This window comes from Dioscorea cayenensis, chromosome 18, assembly GCF_009730915.1.
Source record: "Dioscorea cayenensis subsp. rotundata cultivar TDr96_F1 chromosome 18, TDr96_F1_v2_PseudoChromosome.rev07_lg8_w22 25.fasta, whole genome shotgun sequence".
NCBI classification, from domain to species: Eukaryota; Viridiplantae; Streptophyta; class Magnoliopsida; order Dioscoreales; family Dioscoreaceae; genus Dioscorea; species Dioscorea cayenensis.
Window position 1 is genome coordinate 10,396,022 of NC_052488.1, and position 25,384 is coordinate 10,421,405.

The window sequence follows — 25,384 nt, forward strand, 5'->3', positions numbered from 1 at the left end:
TGCCTTAACTTGTACAACTGTTCAATTTAAATTAGGGGATTTCATTACCATGTCACGCAATATTCTAGTCCATGCTTTTTTAGTCCGTCCATTTTGTGAGTGGTACGCTGGAACATTATAATCACCCAACAATTTCACTAGATGAGCCCTATGATTTTCATTCCATTTGGCCCTTGTGTCAGTCTTCTCTTGATTTGCCATCTATACAAAAAATAAAAATAAGCCACTCACACACTTACATGGAGTAATAGTATTAACATGGAGTACTAGGATGTGCAATAAATACAATTAGCTAATAACAAGCATATAACCACTGAAGAAAATGTTTTCACCCAAATGAGAGCCCTGCCCATTTTCTATCCAAATCATTTCCAAACTTTGCAAGGAAGTAAATATACATGTTAACTATATCAGGATTAACAGCAAAAATGGATCAAAGTTGAATACATGACCTCACCTCATTAACGTCATAAGTTACTAAATATTGTGTAAAAGCATGAAATAAAATGTTGGCTTTTGAGATGAAATGGCCTCTAGTTTGATTGGCTATAGACTATATTATATAGAGACAAGGGTTTGGCAAGGTGCAAAGTCATTGATAATTTGGTGTGGAGGGGCCTCTATAATATACCTATATGTGATATGCCAGTCAGTCTTGGTCCCACTTTAATGTCACATGTTGGACTTAGTTGGTAATATGCTATATTCCAAATCTCAATCTCTCTCTGTACACTCTTTTATTACTTCACTTTTATTCTTTCTCTTCTTCTTCTTCTTTTTTATTTTTGACGTCAATCCAATCTGGTATTTTTACTTGTATTGCTATTTCAATTTTGATGTATATATATATATATACTTATTCTCTCATGTCAACTGTTCTACTTTTTGTGCATGTCTTTCTCTAACTTTCTATCTTTCCAAGATGCTTTGTTGTATTTCCTTTTCAATGACAACTAACAAAACCTCTAATAAAACATAATTTGAGCTTTAATCATCCACCTGCTTAACTTAAGCTCATGAACATATATGAACTTCATTAACAAGTAGAACTATATCTCTTTGCTTAATTAGATGAAGTTCCTTGAATGAAAACAGAAAACAAGAAACATGCATGCCAAGCCCTTTCTCTTTTTATTCACTTAACACTAAGAACAACAACCAACAAAAAAACATAATAAAAAAAAAAACAAAAAAACAAAAAAAGAAACTTTAGAAACAATAACACAACATGTATACATGGAAATAGACATGCAGGAATAAGAAAGATGAGATCTTTTACAAAGAAACAGTTTTTAATAATAATAATAATAATAATAATAATAATAATAATAATAATAATAATAATAATAATAATAATAATAAGATGCAACCCATTCCATGGAATCAAAATATGAAAAACTTCACAAAAGAAACACATCAAATAACCAAATAGATTCAGACCATTCCATTAAACTCAAAAGATAACAAACCTCCACCAAAAAAAATTAAAATAATAACAATTAAATAAAATCAAACTCCAAAAAACCAATAACTCATAGGCTTAGAAAATAGAGAAGCAATAGCCAAATCCTCAAAAGATTCTAAAAAACAAAACTACTAAACCAACTCAAAAGCTTATCACACACACGCATTATATATATATATATATATAGATAGATAGATTATATCAAGCTTCTTCAAATGCCAATCTAAACTAGAGTTCAAAATGCAAAACATAATCTGTAGACACTCAAATAATTTCCACAGAATTCATCACCAAGAACATATACAACTACAATTGATGTCCAAACTTCACGCATCACAAACACTAGATCTTCATCCTAACTTTTTGAACAAATGTGAAGTTTAACATGTGAATGAATCGATGGTCAAAGAAAGAGAGAAAAAAAATTACAAAATTTGATCTTTCTTGCCATATTATAGCAACAGGAAAAAAAACAGTCAAATACTCACAAAGTAAACCGCCAATGGATTTGCTACCAAAATCGGCAGTGTCCTTCGACTCCTCTAATGGGCGCAACGCGCCATCATCGAGATCCAAATGGGGGAGAAGATGAAGGCGCAGGGAGTGGAAGGCGGGAGAAGATGGAGGCAGAGGGAGGTGGAGGGAGTAGGAAAAGGAGAGAAGATGGCGACGGAGGAAGGTGGTGGTGAGGAAAAGATGGCAACCGAGGAAGGTGAAGATGGGGAGAAGATGTTGCTGCCAATCCCAAAAAAATAGCCCAGGTTTTGTTCCCAACACCAGCACGAAAAACAAAGGGAAATTTTATTTTGGTTTCACCTCTTTGAAAAATTCCTTTGGAATCCTATGATTCTATAGGAATTTTAACCAGTAATAAGTTTGTCCAAACACTCATTCTTATGCATTCCTACATAATACTAAATTTTATAGGAATGACCACCATTCCTATGGAATTTGGTGGCATCCAAACAGGACCTAAATGTTAGAGTGTAATTGAAGAGTTAGGAGAGTGATTGAAGAAAGGAAAAAATAGTTAATAGATGTGTTTGCTGACATGAATGTGGGTGTTTTGTTACAGTTTGCAAGTGTTTTGGTTTGTAGGTGTTTTGAAGAGGATTTGAAATTCAGTTAATTCAGTTGGTTGTAAGAGAGGGAGAAGTCAATGGTGGAGATTTGCTAATCAAGAGGAACACATTAGTTCGAGGCAGCTCAGATGATATCATCAAGATGTTGTCTTTAGTTCGAGGCAAGGATGCTAAGTGGGAGCTTAAGCGGTTAAGTTGGTTAGGTTTAGATATGTGTAATAGTGACTTAGCTAGATTAGTCTTATAAAGAGTTAGTCTGTTTTTTAATTCTCTTCTGATGTTTTTCTGTTTCTAACTAAGAAGCAGTGAACTTTGTGTATTTTTCCTATTAAATCTATGAAGTTATAATCTTGGATTTCTTCTACAAAAATGTTCCTTAGGTGTCAAGGTTGTTAACAGTGGTATCAGGACTCCGAGGTGAGTATTCTAGTGGTTCTGGGAATTTTCTGTTATGAGGTAATGTTGTTGTGATGAGTTATGGTGTTGTGAGAGTTGTGTGTGGTTGTTCATGAGGTGTAATGAAGTTCTTGTGGCTGATTTGTGCTGAAAAAATATTTTTGGTTTTGTGAGGGTGATTTAGAGAGATGATGTCTTGCCAAAGGAAATACATCCTCAATATAGTGAAGATCGATGGGCTGACATGGAGGAAGTAAGAGTACCTCAACCTTTAAGCAATATAAGAGGTGGGAGCTTTGCCATAAGAAGAGACAAAATTCAAGAATTGTTTCAGGAGATGGTTGAGGAAGAGGTGTTGTTTGCAAAGAAGATAGGGGATGTTGCAAGAGATATGAAGAATCATCCTAAGTATTGCCCTTTTAATTGTTTGATAGGGCATGCACTGGAAGATTGTTATGGTTTCAAGAGCCGGCTACTGAAAGCATTCATATCTGATGCCATACACTTAGCAAAAGAGTAGTTTGAGTCATCATGCACATGTTATGCCCTAACAATTAAAGAAAAATGTGATGATAGGTGCAATTAGAAAGATGAGGATGAGGAGCCTCGAATGATTAATAATGCGTGAAGGTTTTTGAGAAACCACATGGGACAAGAGATGAAGGAAAAGAGAAGGTGATTGATATAAATGAAGACATCGTTCAACCATAGAAAAGTTCTACTTCCAAGACACAAGATTATAACATTATAGCTCATTTGAAGAAGAATCTAGCTCAATTAAGAATCTTCGATGCATTAATGATGTCGCAAGAGCTCAGCGACACTTTAATCCATGTCTTGCAAAATCCAGAAGAGTATCAAGTTTATTTTGCTGAAGCTCATATAACAAAAGCTCTTTATGCTTTTGGTTCACCTGTAATTAAGTTCTCAGATAAGGACTTGTTGTTAGGGAAAAGGAAGCATATTAGACCTTTATATGTTATTCAGTCTTGTAATGGAACAAGAGTTAATCAAATCCTTGTTGGTCCTGGCTCATTAGTAAATTTGATGACATTAAAGACTTTGCATGCCTTGGCTTTGGAGACATATTACCTCTCAGTTGAAAAGATTATTGTCCAAGGCTTTGATCAACATAGTTAAAAGGCTATTGGGTCAATTACTCTCCCTTTTCGAATTGGGAAGTTGATGTCAAAGGTAAAGTTCCATGTTATTAACACTGATGCCTCCTATAGAGAGCATTACTGGGGAGACATTCCTACATTGAATTTTTCATATTCTGTTGATTAATTTTCTATATTTTTATGAATTGCAGGTTGTGGGTCAAAAGAGAACTGTGGTGGTCCACAGGAAAAGGCTAAGAAGAAGAAGAAACTAGGAGTTTTCTTGGCCTACAATTCCGCAGTTTGAAGATCCCGAGCACAGATCCCGTTACAGAAGGCTTGTGGATCAGAGGTTCATTGAGGGGTATCAGATTGATTGGCCAACACTCAAGTGTATAGGTCTCGTGGATGAGGTATGAGACTTTATTTTAGTTCAAGGCTGGGATCAGTTCTTTGACATCAATGAGCCGACTTACTTTGAGCTCACGATGGAGATTATAAGCTCTTTAGAGCTTGATCGTACCATCCTCAGGCTACTGGTATGTGCTGTGTAAGGGCATACATCCGCTCGGGGTTACCATGCCCAGGGGTGATGCGCATGATAAAGCGGCGAGACACACCCCATGGGATGTAGTTTTGGGTGGTCCACGGATTTGACTCTAAGTCTCCGGATGATGAGGAGTCACTCCCGAAGAACTGCCACCTTAGTTTCCCAAATCCCGGCTACAGCTCCTGCCATTGCTGCTATTGCTCCACCTCCTTCCCTGACTAAGACATCGACTCCTACAACTCCATCAGCTCTTGAGGAGCACCTAGACTATCTCAAGGAGTGTCAGGTGAGGATTGAGAGTCTCCTACGACAGATCCTGGCACATCTGCAGCACTAGCACCCCTCATCCACTCCGACGCCTACTTTACCAACCATACTAGCTCTAGTGGCGCCTGAGTCTACTCCCATTTCACAAACACCACTCGTCCTCCACCGGCCATATACAGAGCTAGACTTTCCTTTTTGACTTCCACCATTTTAATCTTCTTTTTCTAATGTTTTTGATTTTTTCATTTTCAGTGATACATTATACTTATTTTGATCAAAGTGGATTTTATTACCAGTATTTTCTTTTATGCGTGTATTTAATTACTTCAATTGTGTCTCATCAGGGATTGAGGTGATAGGGTGCTGTTTTGGCCCGCACATTTCGGAGCCTGGACAAGGGTAGCTTCATCGCTCGAGTTGACCCAACTAAAAAAATCAGGGGAGTACTAGTAACCATACACACTGTTATTTTCTTCTACTATAATATTTCACTACACTTGTGCATACATACATACATTGGGGGTAATGTGTATCTTTAAGTGTGGGGATGGAGTGTATGATTGCTTTTCTTTGTAATATACTATGAATTTTGTACTTTATATTGCCAAATTTTTTTCAAAAATGGTGATTGTACTTTATACACATGATAGTGTTGACCTTTGAAGTCATTGAACTTACTTGTTGTAGCTTCTTTAGTCTAGGGACATAATATATGTTAGATTAGTGGTATTTCTTGACCTCTCAATAGCATAGTTATCAGATCCGGCCCGGGCATTGACCCGGTCAAGACTCTGGGTCACGGGTCAATTGGTTCAACCGTCGGGTCATTTGGGTCAATGCTGGGTTGATAAAAATATTTTAAAATAATATTTTTAAAATTATAAATTAGTTTTTAATTATATAATAATATATCATAATAATATCCATGAATTATTAGTTATCAAATAAATAATTTGATGGAAAAAATACAAAATAATTGCTAATCTTTGATTTGGAAGTAGTAGAAAAGAGGAAAAAAGCTCAAACTTCACATAATATCAATACATAACAATACTAATTCACAATAAAAGTTTAAATTTATCATCAAACTATCAAACCAAACTCAATCCAATATATAACCAAAGTTCAAAATTGAAATTACAAATCAAACTGGGTCAATTGGTGTGACCGCCGGGTCAACTGGTTCGACCGCCGGGTCAATCAGTCCGACCGCTGGGTCAACCGGTCTAACCACCGGGTCAAAGCGGGTCAATGCGGGTCAGAACGGGTTGATTGTATAACCGGTCTAATTAAAGACCCGGACCGGTTGAAGCACCGGATCACCGGGTCAACCGGTCCGACCGCCGGGCCGGTCCGGGTTTGATAACTATGCTCAATAGTTTGGCTGCTCTATGAGTTTTTGCTTTATCTTATATCCCTCTTGAGTACACCTAGCACCTTATTTCTATCTAGTGAGTGATGTTTTAAATTAGGAGTATAATTAGTTTTATTTATGATATTTTTATCATTTTAGTAAAATATATTTACAGTAGAAAGAGCTACCTCCTTTGTATATGTCAATGTTAGCAAAAATATTTTCAAGTAGAGAGAAGCATCATTACCAGAATTATCATAACTGCAGTACAGCTAATCGTTAATAAATATGAAAGATGAGGCCAAACTATCCCATGAAAACTTATGTTGGATAACTTCAAGTGAATGTTAGAGGTTGATCCTTGCATTTTAGGGACAAATTCAAACCTGGTTGATCCTGAAGTTTGCATAATTTTAAATGGCAAAGTTATAAGTAACCTTTTATTCACAATTGTTATGTTCAAAACACAAGCAGCAAAAGTACAACTGTCTTTTAAAGTTGCTTTAAATCTTTTAAATCTGAGATTCTGGATTATAGACATGAAGTTATCAACTCCATCACCAATATAAAAATTCAACACATTAATTTCGGAAACATTGTAAAACAAAATAAAATCAAGAATACCCGCATTAGAACATAGTGAGAACATGTCAAAATCAGTAAGAACTCAGAAATTAACATGCCGGGTTTTGTAAATATCATTTAAGGTGAGCTACAAAACTTACTGAAATGATAATAATTGAGTAAAAATATATATTGTAGCATGTCAAAAACTTAGAAGCTTTTGTTGACACTCGAGCATTCACAACTAAGGGAATATGCAAGAAAAAAATTGAATTAAATAAAATGGGAGAAAAGTAAAAAAAAATATTAAAGTGAAAAATAAAAGTAATACTGCAGACTTTCTTAGGAGAAGTGACTGTTAGCATTAAAGGTAACAGAAAACCTATACAGAAATAGACGACCATCAAGGCATCAAAGATACATCGCTTATATGTTCACTTAATCTAGAGATGAACTAATTGAAATCCCTAAACAGCATTGTAGGAACTTATAATTTTCATCTTTAAGATAGAGAATTTGAAAAAATTTTCAGGTCAACAATCTACCTTCAGATCAATTCTTAAAACTAGTCACACTAAACAATATGGCAAGATTCTATAAAAATGTGTTAACCTCAACGGGCAAAATAAGACACAGTTCCACTTATTCCAGAACTTGAATTATGGGAGATGTTAAACAGCATCACAGGCATTTGACAAGCTGATTCTGGATTACAAAATCTGCATCAGTTTCTAAGTTAGCATTCCTATGTTGTATATTCAAAACTAAACTGCTGGATCTCCATGTTGTTGGGGTCAAAGAAGTTAAAGCAACAAATGTTCAAATAACTGGGAAGCATTGCACATCAAGAAGAAGAAACTCTTGGGCATTATAAAGCCAGTGAGTTGGTTAATTGCACCAAAATGAGAAAGGTTCTCAGTCTGATGATAATTTCATGAATTGAACATAATTCAAAATAAAGGAATCAGTAGGGTAACTTGTTGAACATCACAGGGAATGGCATAAGTCCGGCTATTTGTATTGGTGCCAATGAAGGCAGTACTAAATTCAGGGAAGCTATTGATTGATATAAACCTTGCAGATTAATTGGTGGAATTGAGGATGCTACCAAATAAAGATGGTGTAGAGCATGTGAGTAGGGATGGCAACGGGTCGGGTGCGGGTATTACCATACCCGTACCCGTACCCGATACCCCACTAATATACCCGAACCCGAACCCGAACCCGACGGGTTTTAAAAACCCAAACCCACACCAGCACCCGACGGGTAATCGGGTACCATGGGTATTCCACCTGACCCTCAATATTAAAAAAATTAATAAAAAAATATTTTTTTATAAAAAAATAACTTAAAAAGTAATTATAATTTTTTTATAAAAATAAAAATAAAAATAAAAATTATTATATAATTACAAGACCAAACAAAGAGAAAAAATAAAAAACCCTAAATTGTGAAGTTGTAGAACATATTAGTATATATATATATATATATGTATATATACATATATATATTATATAAATATTATAGTAATTTTAATTTTGGATTCGAGATGCAGATGCAGTGCAGGGTCCGGGTATTAGAATTCCCATACCCGCACCCGCACCCGTTTCATACAAGTCGGGTTTTACCCGAACCCGACCCGAAACCCGGTCAAATCGGGTTTTACCCGTCAAACTCGGGTCGGGTCGGGTATGGGTATTATTGCCATCCCTACATGTGAGCATGATAAAGAACACCAATACAAAGAATTTTGGCTAATTTAAGATAAAAACTCAAATCTTCATATGAGTCCTAGTTGCGCTACGAAATCGAGAAGAAACTATACCCACCCTACTGCCAAAAGAGAATCTGTTGGACTCCAAGCACAAACAAAAACCTAGAGCAGGAAAATCAATAACATAATAATAAAGTTCATTCAACAAATTTAGAGTAACGATATAATTATTTTCAGGAGTATTATTGCAAAGTTTCATTGATCAAACCTCTAAACTGTGTCCTTCCAAAAGATACGCATTTGAGTCAGAAACTTGAAGAGTCACATGTGGCAAACTAGAGTTGTGGGCCATTAATTGAGGTCATATTGGAGGTACAAAAGGTGATGATAACCATTCAACAGAAGGTGCACACAGCAAATTAGCGATCACACATCATGATCAAGATTAATAATGGTGCAACATTCAAAGAAGTGCGAAAATCTAAAGAGCAGATCCATGAAAAAGATGTGATCTTGGCCGAAATTGCCTTACTACTAGAAAAACAATAATCCATTAAGGATACAATTTCATGGGTTTAAATTGCTTTCAAAATAAATTATCAAGAAAGGTTACTTAATTAAGAAGTTAACCAGAAGTATTTTGGTTGTTTAGATAATTTCTATACTAAACAAAGGTTATAAGAGCTAAAATTAAAAAGAAAAGAAATACATTTGTACTTCCATGAACATCAACATTTCTTTCCCATTTGTTGCTGCCTTGCTTTTAGTTAGATTCACATAGTCAATGCATTTTCTCTTCCCCTTAGCATTTTCTCTCCTGTTCTTGATTATTTTTGATAAGCCATGCACATTGTTTGTAATAATATCCAATGGTTGAAGGCGACAACACTCGGTAAAAGTATCGGCATCAGTTTGGGCATACGAAAAAAAAAAAGAAACACTCAAACCATGAGAAACATAGATGCCAATTTCAACATTTCAGAAAACTTCAAATTTATAAGATATAAGGATCCAAAACACCCACTGCATGCATATTTGCCTCAAGGTGTGTACGTTGAAGACCTTTATGAACAAATGAAGGAAGAGCGCCCCTGTCAACCATACTTGTAACAATTGGAATATTCTTAATCCCTGCTTCATTTTGAAATTCAAGTGCGGTGCGTTTGAACCCTGACCAACCAAGAATTTTACCATTCAGGATACAGAAACACGCAAGGATCCAAGCCTCAGAAACTCAATTCATCACCAAAGATCCAGAAAACACACAAGAAAACAAGCATGTATCTAAGGAGAAATACTTGCTCATCAAGAAAGAAATAAAAAGAAGAAGACAGATCATTCAAGATCAAGAAAGACCAAGAAATCCAAGCATACATGTGATGACAATCCAAACCCTAGAAACTCAATGCATAATCAAAGATCCACGAAAAAAAGAAAGAAAAAACAAAACATACATCTCAAGAGAAACTCCTGTTTCCAAGCCCTTGAAACTCAATTCATCATCAAAGGTCCAGAAAAAAATTAATTAATAATAAATAAATAAAACAGACTTCTCAAGAGAAACTCTTGCTCGTCAACAAGAACACCAAAATCAACGCAAATCCAAGCATAAATGTGATGACAATCCAAACCCTTGAAAACTCAGTTCATAAGAAGTTCTAAAACTCATATAAGACAAACAAATATAATTGATCGAATAAAAAATTTCAATCCAACCACACCAATTCTAGAATCAAATAGGCATCACCAACCCAAGATTCCATAAATAAGAATTAATATATGAACCTAGAAAAAAAAAAAAACTTCCACAACCATCTTCTGTCAATTAATAAATTTCACCCCCAAAACAATAGTAGTATCAACATGGATCCAACCATGAAAGATGTTTATTTAAAAATAAAAACATTAGTAGCATGCTAATAGATGTTTATTTAAAGGTAAAACAGAAACCAAGTTACATATATATACATACGATAACCTCAATTATCAAGAATTCCTATTGCCTAGAGAAACATGAAAATTAAAGTTCTTACTTCTTAGATTAATTAAACCAAGTCTCTAAAACCCCCAGAAACTGATTTCAAAATAAATAACAAAACATATCTAACATACATGAGGAACTATTTTCAAGAATACCAAGCACCAAGCATGTGTATTTCCGGCCAACATACACACAAAACAAAATACTTTGATTAATTAAAACTATGTTTTCCAGGATTAATTAAACCTAAGTTTCAAAAACACCCCAGTATTCAATTTCGAGAAGACAATATAATATCTGTGTCACACACACCCCAACAAAATTCCACGTTCTAACTGCTCTTAACAGACAGAATGGGCAGATTACCTTCAATAACAAATCTAATTAAAACCATAGCATGAACCAGCAAATCCTTCACAAAGGTGAAACTGTACCAAAATACCACTTTCTAATTGCTTCTAACAAAAAGAATGACCAGACTACCTCCAATAGCAAATCCTTTGCAAACAAAAATAAAAATCTAGATCATAAAATATGAAAGCAATACCAAAAACATAAGCCATTGAATACAGACAATAAATAGATACTCAAGCATACACAATATATAGAAATTCAGAAAACAACTTGGTGAAATCATGTTATTGCAATGATGCCCCTCTCAAAGATAGGAAACCCAAATGCATCAGCCAACTTTGCCGCATTGATAACTGCAACATGATGTTTATTAGAAGCAGCAATAAACAAATCAAATAGAGATTGGTGAAGAATCACACTTTGTTAGGTGACAAACAAAATCCCTTTGAAAGAAATTTGTTGCTGCACTTCAAAAACACCAGTAATAACTAGATCAACAATGAATTATTGTGAAATCATGCTTTGTCTTTGATGAAAAGCATCCCCTTTGAACGGTGCTAGTTTCCATAGATAAGAAACCCCAAATTCTGACAGAAGACAAATTCCACAAACTACTGATTTCTGCCTAAGTTGTCACAACTAGGGTTGTAAATGAGCCGTGCTTGATTGGGCTAGGCCCAGCTCGAAATTAGCCCGAAAATGTTGGCTCGAGCTTGGCTCAATTTTATTTTCGAAAGCTTGAGTTAGGCTCGATTTTATTTTCGAAAGCTCGAGCTCGATTAGTTCAAAATTAAAATCTTATTTATAAATTATAATTTATAACACATGACAAAATTTGTAAAATTCATAATGAATCAATTTATTTATCAACCAAAACATGCAAGTGTCTTTTTTACCTATATTATATTTAACACAACACAAACGATAAAACACATGACAAATTTTGTAATCTATCAAAAAATACTTGAAAGAACATCTTAATTAGTTCATGAACATTACAAATCCATAAATCATCCATAAAATTTTTAAATATCATAAACCAAACACCTAAAAGTCTGAGCATTCAATGCTTCAAAGTTAATGGCATGTTCCACTTCTACTTCATTTTCTTCTCATGTTCTTCATGTTGAAATTCTGACTCATTAACACTTGCAATTGCAATTGATTAACGAGATATAGGAGTTGGCATCCCTATAAAATGACAAAATAGTTATAAACCAATTATATTTCTGACAAAAATAATAATAATAATAATAATAATCAAATAGTGAATTTTAGGTTTAGTTAGCTAAGATGCAAACAAAACCAATTCTATTTCAGACCAAATTTACAAAAAAAATAAACTCATTGGGTGTCTTCATATCAAAAGTGAATTTTTTATCAGAGCTTGGAAAAAACAAGAAAAAGGCATGAATTCAACTAGCATAATAAGAAGCAGTAGAGTAATCGAAGAGCATTGTGGGTGTCCTGCCCGAGCGTGGGGCAGTGATCTCGAAATTTCTGGATGGGAAAGCCCTACAGGCTCTAGGCCATGGATGCTGCGCTTGAGCTGTTGAACGGAAAAATGTGAGCCGACTCACCGGTGGAGTGATAGATTGATGGATGGATGGATTGAAAAAGAGGGAGAGAAGATACTCATGATGCTGAGATCAAATATGGAGGTAGTAGGAAAGGACGGACGAAGACGATGAACATGGTGCTTCCTTACTATGGAAGCAACTTTGCCTTCAAATCTCTCTATGGAAGCATCTAGAAACCCTAACGATCAAAATAACAAGGAAAAGAAGGTAGAGGTTGATTTTATATATTATAATAAATTATTATATATATATATATATATTAATATATACATATATATATAATTTCGAGCTATTGAGCCTAGCAAGATCGAGCTCGACTCAGCTCGAGTTAATTTCGAGCTCAAAATTCAAGCTCCAGCTCGGCTCGAAAGCTCAAAATTCCGAGCCGAATTCGAGCTTTTACTGAGCTCGAGCTGCTGACGAACAGCTTGATCGTTTGACAACCCCAGTCACAACAGATCAAAACAAATAAAACAGCTTACAGGGTGATCATATTTTTAATCATGATGCGAAACCCCTCCAGACAACCAAGCACAAGATGAATTTCAATTGTCCGAAATATAGCCAATTGACAATTTATCCTGCAAAGAAAATTAAACACAAGCATGTTCACAACTTCTAAAAAAGGGCACTATATCAAATAGAAATCAGATCTAGTTAATTTTCAAAGTGATCAAGAAACCCCCTTCCAAGAAAATTGATCAAGTCCATCCACCAACAAATGTAAGTCTCTTGAATCCATGCTACACGGAAGCTTCCAAATATTGCACCATATCTTGGAATTTCGAATACCTCCATTTCATTGCACCATTAGAAGCTTAATAGAGCAGCAATTCCTTAAAACAACAAAAGCTTACGTTTGCATGAAACTGTGGAGATCTGAAGCCAAAACAACCACCAACTTATAACAATCATTCAATGAGACTTATGACCACATAAAATGAGGACCAAACAAAACACACAACTTAAAAGTAATGACCTTAAGTGAAACAACAACAGATCTTCAGCGCCATCAGTTCAAGGGAAAACACTAATAAACTTCAATCTTTTATGATGGCATAAAACCAAAGGAATTCCCACCTTTTACTATCCGCACAGTTCTATTAAGCCCCAAGAAAGTAAACACAGTGACCAGAAGGAAGAAGCATCAAGTTATCTCTCTCAATTCAAAGTACAAACAAAATTATCAAAAAAATGCAAAGATCATTGAACACAAATACCACAATGCTCCTAGAACCTTTGCTCTCAAATTTCCATCACATAAGAATCACAGAGCTCCCACATTGACCAAAAGGAAACTGCTAGTTTACGCCATCTCCATTAGCAATAGAAAAAATCCTAAGAATAAACTAAAAGCTATGACAAGATAATAATAAGAATAACAATTAAATGCTGCTAAAATCATCATCAACTGAGAAAAAAAAAACATATCATCATTAAATCTAGACCAATTACACAATCATTGATGTAGTTTGCAGCGAAGGCCTTTATTCCATCTAAAATCATCCCTAAAGCAATGACATACAAAAGAAGTTTCAAAATCAAATTTTAATCGATTTAAATTACTCCCTCCTAACTTTCCATAGAATAGTAGTAGTAAAAGGTAGGGATGACAGGATTTGATCCTGTGACATTTTGTACCCAAAACAAATGCGCTACCTCAAAAAAGAAAACCTAAATTTCAGAAATACAAACAGAAATAAAAATAAAACAAAAGATGGTAATGAAATAATTTCACCAGCGACCTTCACATCAGCAATCCAAGCACCCGACATATTCAATTGAAGCAATAAATCAAACAGTAATCAGAACGATTTCAACTATGAAGTGACGTGATTCAAAAACCTCCTTTTGAAGGGCTCAAATCCTCAATCAGATCTTCTGAACACCAAATGGAAGTCACTAGAATCCACACTACCAATGTACCCTACCTGGAGGAAATTAATCAATTAAGCATACTAGACCAAAAACGTGCATTGATCAAGAAAAATATAAAAAATACTATCAAAGTGAACATCCTTCAATAGTTACTACTCGTCTGCCACTAGAAACACCATTGCTTGTCCGACTTGAATGTGTCAAGCCACAAAGTCAATCCTGCAAGGAATAATCACAAAGTCATCTAAATGCTCCTCAAAAGTACAGCCATTTTTCATGATCTAACCAATTGAAAATTTACCCTGAAAAACCACATAGCAACCACGCCATTTATTGTGGAAAACCAAAGCATCACACCTTCCTAAACATTATTAATTAATTAAGCACATGGATCAAAAGACTACTTACAAAACCAAATACGGTAAACACAATCAAACTACACCCATCAAGAAGCAAGACATAAAATAAAAAAAAAAATTATAATAATAAAAAAAAGTATTAACAGAAGAACTCGACTCCAAACTCATTCAAGCAGCAGCAATTGGCCACCGTCAATATTTAATCTCTCCAGACAGACAAACTGAATTGCCAGATAACCTTGAGTAGAAATAAAACCTGACTAAGACATGACATCAACAAACTAATCCTTCATAATACACACCAACTACCCTGAACATATAATCAGCAAAAAATCAATTGCAGTAGTAAAACAAGGCCGTGCCTAAACTTGATACAAAAAATTTTACAAATATTTCCACAACTGGAAACTCATTGAATGTTACTAAGAACAGATACAAGTGATGAGTCTCCACATATCCAAGAATATTTGTCATTCAAATTTATAAAAGAATGAAAAACATATAAAATATATAAAAATTCAAATCATGTTTGTAAAAGATGATAAATATTTTAGTAAAATAAGTTCTTCCTCGATGAATAGAAGAAAAAAAAAGTGAAACCAAAACTCCCTTTTTCAAATAAATAATATAAAATAAAATCTCATGCACTCCTGTTCCGAGTATGTTGCACTGTATTTAAAGAAAAGATATACATGGTACGGATATCCAAATTTTATTTAGATACATCATTATAGATATGTAAATTTTACTTAAAAATACACCATGCTACATTCAGATAATGGTAATCACACAAAATTGATTCATTGATGGATTCCTCAAAGCTGTTGTGGTTAACATCAAAATTATATTAGGAAGGAATTCCCTAGCAGGATAAAAACATTTTAACGGAAATGAGCAGTATTAAAACTATATGACCAAACCCCAAACACATGAGAATCTCAAAGCACCAAGACGTAAGAAAAAATTATGCAGAAATATAGATACCATTGATCCAAAAGTGGGTTTAAGAAGTCCTGTTGCATTGGTTAAAGGCCAATCAGAAAAGATCTTGATCCTCCAAAAGCACCAAAACTTAAATGCAAAATCTTGCCTTAAAACAGTTTGGTTGATTGAACCAACTGAAAAATGTTTTAGAAATTAAAGAAGCATTAACAAACTACAAATTTGATCTATAATATATATATATATATCTTACGCCTTGTTCAATACTAGGCTTTATAAACTTTAGGCCAACCGCCACTACAGTTAGACCTTCGGAAAGATGAGCCTAACCCATAGTGGAAACAAGATAAAATTAAGAGCCATGGGAATGACAAATAAATCCCATAATGCAAGCATTAAATCCATCTAAATAAATAGATTTACCAAACTTGTCAAACCACCAACTTAAAAAAGAAAGAAAAAAACTTATTTAATATATAAAAAACGCATCTTGTTAATTTTCTTTTTGAAACAATTCCACCACCCATTACAGTACATAAAAAATAATCAATTTGAAAATTTAATACAATGATGGAAAAAGAAGATTTTCAACCCAAAAAAAAACAAAAAAACAAAAAAACTCAGCTAGGTTAAGAAAGCAAAAATTAAAATATAAGCAACAACGCACCAAATCTTGAGATACATATTCATTATCTGCACACCATACTTGATTTCTAAGAAAGACCATTCGCTATCTGTACTCCCTGCTTTCCTCCTAATAAAACCATTTTAATATTATTGAAGACAATTTCCAACTCCTCATTTTTTTATCAAACTTCATAGTTGAACTAAACAAGTTTGTGAAGCATAATAAATCATCACCTATCTTTGGTTCTCCTTGAAATTAATAACTGAAAACATCCAATTTATGAGACTAAACAAATCCTCACTTATTTAAGTTTGTTCACCAACTTAAAAACTAAACAAACCAATTAGTGAAACACATATGAAATCAGAAGAAATACTGATAACTTCAGTAAGGTAAACCAAATATGATTAATAACAGTAATCGTCCTTCATATTGATAAGCACGAAAAAAACTGATTACAAAAACAACAAATCAAACATGCCTCAACTAATGAAAAAAGAGAAACACTTCACTAAAAGCATTCCATAAAAAACAAATCTCCTCCACAAACAGTAACAGCAGTAAAAATGACCCATGATCGTGAGTAACATATAAAGATATTCATCAGAAAACCAGTGGGCTAAAAAAAAAACATTGCAAAACAAGGAAAACCACCCTTGCCCTCGGAATCAGAAAAGTTTTAAATTAACTAAGACAACCTAGTTACATGAACTAAGTTTTAGAGAGAAAGAAACTCCAAATTCTCAAATTCTAAACTAGCGAAAAAACAGTTCAAAAATTTTAAATTAACAAAAACCACGTAGTTACATAGAGAACCTCAAATTCTCAAATTCTAAATGAGCTGGAAAACACTTCAAAATTTTTAAATCAACTAAAACAATCTCCTTACATTATACTGAGTTCTAGATGGATAACATGGCATAGAGAACCAAAAGGTCCAAAACCCATTTTATAAGAAAGTAACATAAGCACAAGGTCAGCCAACCAACTTCTGCCCCAAAGGACTACGAAACTACGAAATTAAAATTGGCACTGATAAACAGACAAATGCACAAAATAGCTTCCGGTTAACCAAAAAATGTCCCAAAAACTGTTCGAAAAACCCCAAATGCTAACAGTACAAATATGAAGAAGACATATTCAAATAAGCTAATAATATATCAAGCATAAATCAAATCTATCTCAAATATGAAGTGCTCCAATCCCGTGATCTAACCAGTATTAATTTATCAAACAAAACCAAATAAAACCATTACCATGTTGACATGTTTAAAGAAGCTGATAAATCAAACATAAATCAAGTATAGCACAAATATGAAGTGCTCCAATTAGACTGTCTTAGAAAACAACATAGTAAAATCATGTAATCGCAATGACACAAAACCCCCTTTCCAACCATGAAAAAACCAGTTTTTATCAGTCAACTTTTGCCACATTGGCAACTGCAAGCCTGATGTATGAAAATCACAGTGAAAGCATGTTATTGCAATGACACAAAACCCCCTTTCCAACCATTAAAAAACAGTTTTTATCAGTCAACTTTTGCCACATTGGCAACTGCAAGCCTGATGTATGAAAATCACAGTGAAATTATGTTATTGCATTGACATGAAACCCACTTCCTAAAGATGAGAAACTGTTGATTTGTCAGTCAACTTTTGTCACAGTGAAAATTGCAACCTGACGTATGAAAATGGCTGCAATACATAGATCAAAACCAGAATGGGAGGAATCATGCTTCGTCTGTTTATATTATAAACAAAGTCAACTTTGAAAGAAATTAGTTGGTGCAGACTTGCAGTTACAAGCTTCTAGTTTCTGTTAGAAAACCAAATGGCCAGAACACCTTCTACAGAAACTCTACTAAAACAATAACACCCAAGTGGCAAATCCTTCCACAAACACAAAAAATATCTAGATCACACTATATAAAAATCAGTACCAAACATTGTTGATAATATTGTCCAGGGTCTGTTCAAAAATAATAAACCATTGATAACAACAAACCATAAGTACAAATTCATAATATTGTTCAATGTCCCTTCAAAAAGAATAAACCATTGAAAACTGCTAACCAGGAGTACAAACAATAAATATATCTTTAGAACAACATAGAGAAATTATGTTATTGCATAGAAATGAAACCCCCTTTCTAAAGATGAGAAACCACCAAGTTATCAGTCAACTTTTGCCACATTGATAACTGCAACATGATGAATGAAAATGGCCGCAATACATCAAAACCAGATAGGAAGGAATCACGCTTTATCTGTGATAGACAAAGTCAACTTTGAAAGAAGCTAGTTGTTGCAGTTTGAAAATGGCAGCAATAAATTAATCAAACCAGAAAAGAAAACCAGTGCTCTGTCTTCTCCAGTTATGAATAAAATCACCCTCTGAAAGGTACTAGTTCACATAGTAAGAACCTTCAAATTCTGATAGAAGACAATTTCCACAAACCAGAGTCTTCTGATTTCCACGGTCAAGAGACTCTAAATTCTAACTGAAGGCAATTTCTACAAGCCCATAATTTTGGTCTTACTCGTCAAAATAGGTCAAAATAAAATTAACATCTAACAGTGAGCATATTTTGGGTGGTAACAAGAAGCCCCTGCTGTGAAAACAAAACATCAAACAATGAATTTCAATTTTCAGTAGTCTAGCCAATTGACAATGCGTCCTGCAAAGCACAAATATACATAAACATGATCAAAACTTCAAAATGGCCAATATGGTAGATAGTGACCACAACTAGTTCAATTTTGAAGTCATCAAAAAACTGTTCTCAGAGAAATCAATCAAATAAATCCAGCAATAATGACAGTCTCTTGAATCCTTGCTACCCGATGTAAGATTTCGAACTGTGCAACTCCTTCGGTAGCAGAAAATATTTTGAAACTTTCCATATGGTTCACCTAAAACCATTTCTTGGGAATGTCAAAGTACCTCCATTTTATTGCATCAAATTCATCTTAAAAGAGCAACAATTCCTCACAGCATTAAAAGCTTGGGGTTTAACTAGAGAGATCTCAAAAACCCAAAAGTATAATTAAAACGGTGAAATTTAAAATAAATAAATAAAAAATATTGCATACCTGAGATATAAACCAAACCCAATCATGGATGCACTTTGTAGTGGTATGAGATCCTCATTCCATCTAAAATCATCCCTGGAGTAAAGGCATACAACACAACAGCAAATGTTTCAAAATACAAAAGATAGCTGGTTGTAATGAAAGCAAATTTTGTCTACTCGTAGAACACCCCTTTTGCAGACACTGAGACAAAAATCCACAAGACAACTTCCTAACAAATTGCTTGCCAGAAACCTGAAGTTCAAAAACATCACAAAAATTCTATGCCAAATATGAAACCCACTTGAAAGGATAAGAAAACCCATACTCTGAAAGAACAGAGTTACTTCCAAATTTTCCCTGTAAAAACAATCAGTTATTTTCAGATTCTCCCTGTAAAAAAGATCATTCTAATAACAGTGATGAGCTATAATTTCCCATTGTTGAAACAGAAACATGTCAAATGTGCCAACAGACAATACAAATCTCTCATTTCATATTAAGTTCATAATAGTATAGGACTCGATTCCTTTCCATCTTTAGATCATCCACAGAGCAACACCCTACAAAGAAGCAAAGGCAATAGTTCAAATCATAGATATCAACAGACTTCTAAAATAAACAAACCCAATCCAGCCCAAGACTTGATAAATAAATAAATGAATAAATAAATAAATGAACCATGCAAAATTTTCCACCCCAAACCATGGAGGTACTGAAGATGACTCCAAAGATGAACAAACCAAACAAAAAATAACATAAACAACACCATACCGACATAAATCCTTCTTACCACCTGAAGTTCAAAAATACCAACTATAAATAGATCAAAATACAAAAATAACTTTCTACAACAAAATCTTGTTTCACTTGTAGCAGTAAGTAAAACATTGAATTACAAACAAAACAGAATGGGTAAAAATCCTGCATATTGTTATAAATCCTTCTTACCAGCAAACCGATCACCAGGCATATAAAAAGAAGTTCCAATTTTTTTATCAAACAAGTTGATAAGTTTACAGTATAAAACTGAATCACCACATGCATTTTCAACCAAGGTAACATATCAAACAGTAACCAAAATGAGCAACTGTGAAGTAATTCAGAAACCACTTTATGAAAAGATCTGATCCTCAGTTAGATCGTCTAGACAACAAAATGAAGTCTCTAGAATCCAAGCTACGAAGCGCATCCTACCTTAGGACTATTAAACAATAAAGCACATGGCCAAAAAAAACGTATTAATCGAACAAAATACAAGAACCACCAAAGTAAACTTCCTTCAATAATTAATACCCACAATCCTCCTTACCAAATCAAACCTATCATCCATAAGCTCTTCAAACCAACAGCCATTTTTCAGAGAGCGTCACTGAACTATATAAAAAGCATCAATAATGATGGTTTACCATCAATTCTCTATTTCTGTCAAATTACCCAAATCATCAACACAGACAGATCACCTGTCAACTGCCTTCATCACCCTAGAAATCCAGTTCACCAAACAGAATTATTTCAAATTCAACATATTGAAAAAGAAAATACCTTTTGATAAACATGCGGAACAGAGTAACACTCTCATCATCTAAAATCATCCTAAAGCCACACCATGCTACATAAATTCTTCTAAATTCCATAAAGAACAATGAGATTACAGAAGATGACTTTAGCCATTGAACCCTATGAAAAAAATCCACATAAATAACAAATTAAATAACATATTAAATTAGTACTGCAAAAGGCATCAACAACGAATTTATACCCCAGACCATAACAACCCTGAAGATGACTCGAACCATTGAACCCTATAAAAAAACCACACAAATAACATATTAAATAACATACTAAGATAAGTACTTCAGAAAAGCAGATAACAAAATGAAATGGGGAAAAGGAGCTTTTTAAAAAACAACCAACTTACAATCTCTATAAATAGATTAACCACCATTGTCAATAATTCTCAATTCCTAAAGATAGAAAAATCAAAATTTTCAAGTTAATAAAAACAAGTTGTTGAAAGGTACTAGGTTCTAGAGTTCAGAAGAAACTCCCTTCAGAAGATACCAAGTTCTAGAACTAACAAACCTAAGATTTTGGTAGAGCACAAGCTCCAAAAACCAACTTTCTATCAAAGATCTGAGAACTAGATACCTGAAGTCCAAAATACCAACAATAATAAATACATCAAAAAAGAAAGGTTAACACTAATGAAAACAAGTTTTGTTTAGTGATACCAAACCCCCTTCAAAAAATACCAAATTCTAGAACCAAAAAACCTTAAATCCCAATTGAACAAAAGCGCCAAGGAAAAAAAATCCTCCCTCATAGACAACTAGATACCTGAAGTTCAAAAATACAACAATAAATACATTAAAATAGAGAACAGTTTGTTGTATTGAATCACATTTTCTTTAGTGATAACCTTTAGAAGATACTCAGTTATAAGAAAAGAGATCTCCTGCAGCAAACAAGCACCATGAACCAACTTCAACAACTACAAATTCCAAAGTACCAATAATATAAAATTAACAATGAACAAGATGTTTTGTAGTGATACCAAACCCCCTTTTGAACAAGAAAAAATTATCTGCCAAAGTTTAAGTTCACCTGCTTCTGATTTAATGATAACTACAAACCTGAAAATTGAAAATACAAAAAATAAATAAACCAAAATAAGAAAACAACTTGTTGTCAAACAATCCTGTGTTCAGTGGGATATGAGAATACAAAAAATAAATTAACCAAATTAAGAAAACAACTTGTTGTCAAACAATGCTTTATTTAGTGGGATACAACACTTGTCCAGGAGTAATAAACCCCAAACTCTGAGAGCCAAAAGATCTAGAGACTTATTTTGGCCTCATGCATGGCAACAACCCCGAAGTTACAAAATACCAACAATAAACCGAACAAAATCAAGGCCAATATAGCTAACATAAATCTAAACAAGTTCAAGTTTGAAGTGATGAAAAATCCCCTTCCAAAAAAAGATTGATTCCTGATTAGAGCCTCCAACACCAAGTCTAAAGTTCCCTATGTCAGTACAACATCCCATAATCACCATCAGTTGAAAACAATGGTGCACATAGACGCCCGTTAGACACTCATTACGACTTGTCCAAGCAGGCGCTATTTAACAAAAACAACCGACTTACAAGCTACCCATCAAGTACCACCACTGTTAATGATTCTCAATTACAAAAGATAGGAAAATCAAATTTTAAGTTTAATAAAAACAAGCAGTTGAAAAGTAATAGGTTCTAGATATCAGAAGATCAGAAGATACCAAGGTCCAAAACTAACAAGCCCAGATTTTGGTAGAGCACAAGCTCCAAAAACCAACTTTCTGCCTCGAAGAGAACTAGATACCTAAAGTCCAAATACCAACAATGAAGTTAAGTGCAATGAAATCATGTTTTGTTTGGCGATATTAAACTCCCTTCAGAAGGAACCAAATTCTAGAACTAACAAACCATCAATTCCAATAAAACAGAACCTCCCAAAACCAACTTTTGCCTTATAGACAAACTAGATAACTCAAGTTCAAACATACCAACAATAGGAAGTTCTTGCAGTAAACAAGCACTATGAACAAGCATCAACACCCACAAATTCCAAAGTGCCAACAATATACAGATCACAATAGAAAAACAATCACCGAGATAAACCCAATGTTTTGTAGTGATATCAAAGCCCCTTTGGAACAAGAGGAAATGTCATAGCTTTAATTCACGTACATCTGCTTTACTGATAACTACAGACAGAAAAGTTACAAATACAGAAAAAAATAATAAACCAAACCAAGAAAACAGCTCACCTTGAAACTATGCTTTCTTTAGTGGCATATAACCCTATTCCAGTAGTAATCAACCCCATTAACAGATTTTGACCATGCATGTGGGTACAACCCTGAAGTTCCAAAATACCAACAATAAACTAAACAAAATCAAATAGGCCAATATAGCTAACGTAAATCAGAAGAAGTTCAAGTTTGAAGTGATGCAAAAACCATCCCTTAAAAAAAGATAGATCCCTGATCAAAGCCTCCAAACACCAACCCTAAAGTTCCCTATATTGGTGGACCATCCCATAATCACCATCAGTTGAGTGTAACAAACAAAGAGCCTCCCATCATAAGTTAATGCTCCATACTACCTTCTTCAGGAGACATAATCATGAAACATCTACGAAAAATTATGAACAAAGACTCATTATGACTTGTCCAAGAAGGCGTTGTTTAATAAAACAACCAACTTAAAAGCTACATATCATGTGCACCACCATTGTCAATGGTTCTTGATTCCTAAAGCTAGGATAATCAAAATTATCAGTTTAATAAAAAACAAATAGTAGAAAAGTACTAGGTCCTAAAGATCAAAACAAATTCCCTTTGGAAGATACCAATGTCCAGCACTAACATGTCCAGATTTTGGTAGAGCATCTGATGAATTTCAATTTTCCCAAAAATAACAAATTGATAACTTATCCTGCAAAGAAAACATATTCACAACTTCTAAAAGATCAATATATCAAATAGAAATCAGCTCTAGATAAATTTTGAAGTGATCAAGAAACCCCCTTCCAAGAAAATTGATCAAGTACATCAACCAACAAATGAAATCTCTTGAAACTATGCTACATGTAAGCTTCCTAATACTGCACCATATCTTGGAATTCCAAAGCACCTCCACTTCACTGCACCATCAGAATCTTAAGAGAGCAGCAATTCCTTAAAAAGATCAAAAGCTTAGTGTTGGATTTGACTATGGAGATCTTGGAAAGCCCAAAGTAGTTTAGAAAACCTTGAATATAATTTACCAGAGTGATCAACAAGGAGTACCTCTCTTACAATCCATTACATATTGTGAATCTCACGAAAGAAGCAATTATCAAAGTTATAAAAAAATAGAAGAGATATACAAGAGTTGTTGCTGAGTGAAAAAAGAGAGAAGGAAAAAGAGAAGGAGAAGAGAAGAAGAGAAAGGACTAGTATTACTCATTATATTTTTTAACATATTATAAAAATTTTCTTGGTAAAAGAAAAAGGCCAGTGGCCTTAGTGGATGAAGGATCCGAAAAGAAAGAGCTTGTTGATGTTGTCAGAAAAAGAAAATAATGATTTTGCAGATTTTGCGAAAAAATTTGCTAATGATAGTGATTAGTAAGGGATGGTGGTGTTTATGTTATATTTTTAGGGAGAGACTACAAACCAATTATTTAGAATGAAATAAGTTTTAAACTATGAAAAATTAAAGAACTAATATTTTTATGATGAATTTTATGACTATTTTATTACTTGCTACTTTCTTTTTTTAATATTTATATATATATATATATATATATATAACTTAAGTTAAATAGAAAACCTCACCCCACAAAGGCAAAACACCTTAAATACGGCTTTCATTTTAACCATTGGGTAAAACTAAATATGGTTAATAACATGTTCATAAATTTAAGGGAAAATTACTGTTCACCCCTCGTAATTTTCAAAACTTCCCAAAAACCCCCTCCTACTTTTACACACCACTGACAGATTTCTTCCAGTAGTTTAAATTCCCTTTTACCCCCACTGCTCACTCAAATCGGGTCCATGTTAGAAATCCCATTTTTGGCCCCTCAAAATGGTGGGAAAGGAAAAGCACCAAATCACATCATGCTCAACCTCAACGGGCTTTCGCTTTGGTTTCGATAGACAATGCCAAGGAGTCAGATTACATCTTGTTGTTCTCCTCATTATCATACCCGAAATATATAAACTCGGTTTCTAACGTAAAATGAAATTGATTTCCATCGGATTGGTCAAGTGCACTTCATCTTCAAAACGAAATCTGTAGTCGATTTTTATCTGTCGAGGCAGAGCATGTGCCATTGTCGCCTTCCTCGCTTATGGTTGTAAAGTTGTATTACGACGAGAAGAACGATGAATTACGACTTTCAGTTCATTTTCGCTGTAAAAGTTCTTCCTCGCTTATGGTTATCTATTTGTATATTTTAAATAATGTTTAACTATTTGCTATTATCCGCTTAAATATTTTTACTAATATGTTTAATAATTGTCATATCCGCTTAATACTTCCCATCTCCGCTTAACA

At 34.0% G+C, this 25,384-nt stretch overlaps 2 long non-coding RNA genes across 6 annotated transcripts; both read right to left on the reverse strand.

Annotated features, from left to right (window-relative positions):
- Positions 1-11,755: 11,755 nt before the first annotated feature.
- Positions 11,756-15,160, reverse strand: LOC120281617. Its single transcript, XR_005542736.1, has 3 exons — positions 14,588-15,160; positions 12,891-14,505; positions 11,756-12,019 (listed from the first exon to the last, which is right to left on the reverse strand). It is a non-coding gene; the product is annotated as an uncharacterized LOC120281617 (long non-coding RNA).
- Positions 15,161-18,187: 3,027 nt separating this feature from the next.
- LOC120281616 lies at positions 18,188-24,277 on the reverse strand. Of its 5 annotated transcripts, none has more exons than XR_005542734.1 (5): positions 24,108-24,275; positions 23,952-24,018; positions 23,107-23,198; positions 19,311-19,852; positions 18,188-18,895 (listed from the first exon to the last, which is right to left on the reverse strand). It is a non-coding gene; the product is annotated as an uncharacterized LOC120281616 (long non-coding RNA). The 5 variants fall into 5 exon arrangements; XR_005542732.1 differs by having other exon boundaries at positions 18,188-19,233; XR_005542733.1 differs by having other exon boundaries at positions 18,188-19,130; positions 24,108-24,274.
- Between the last annotated feature and the right edge of the window lie 1,107 nt (positions 24,278-25,384).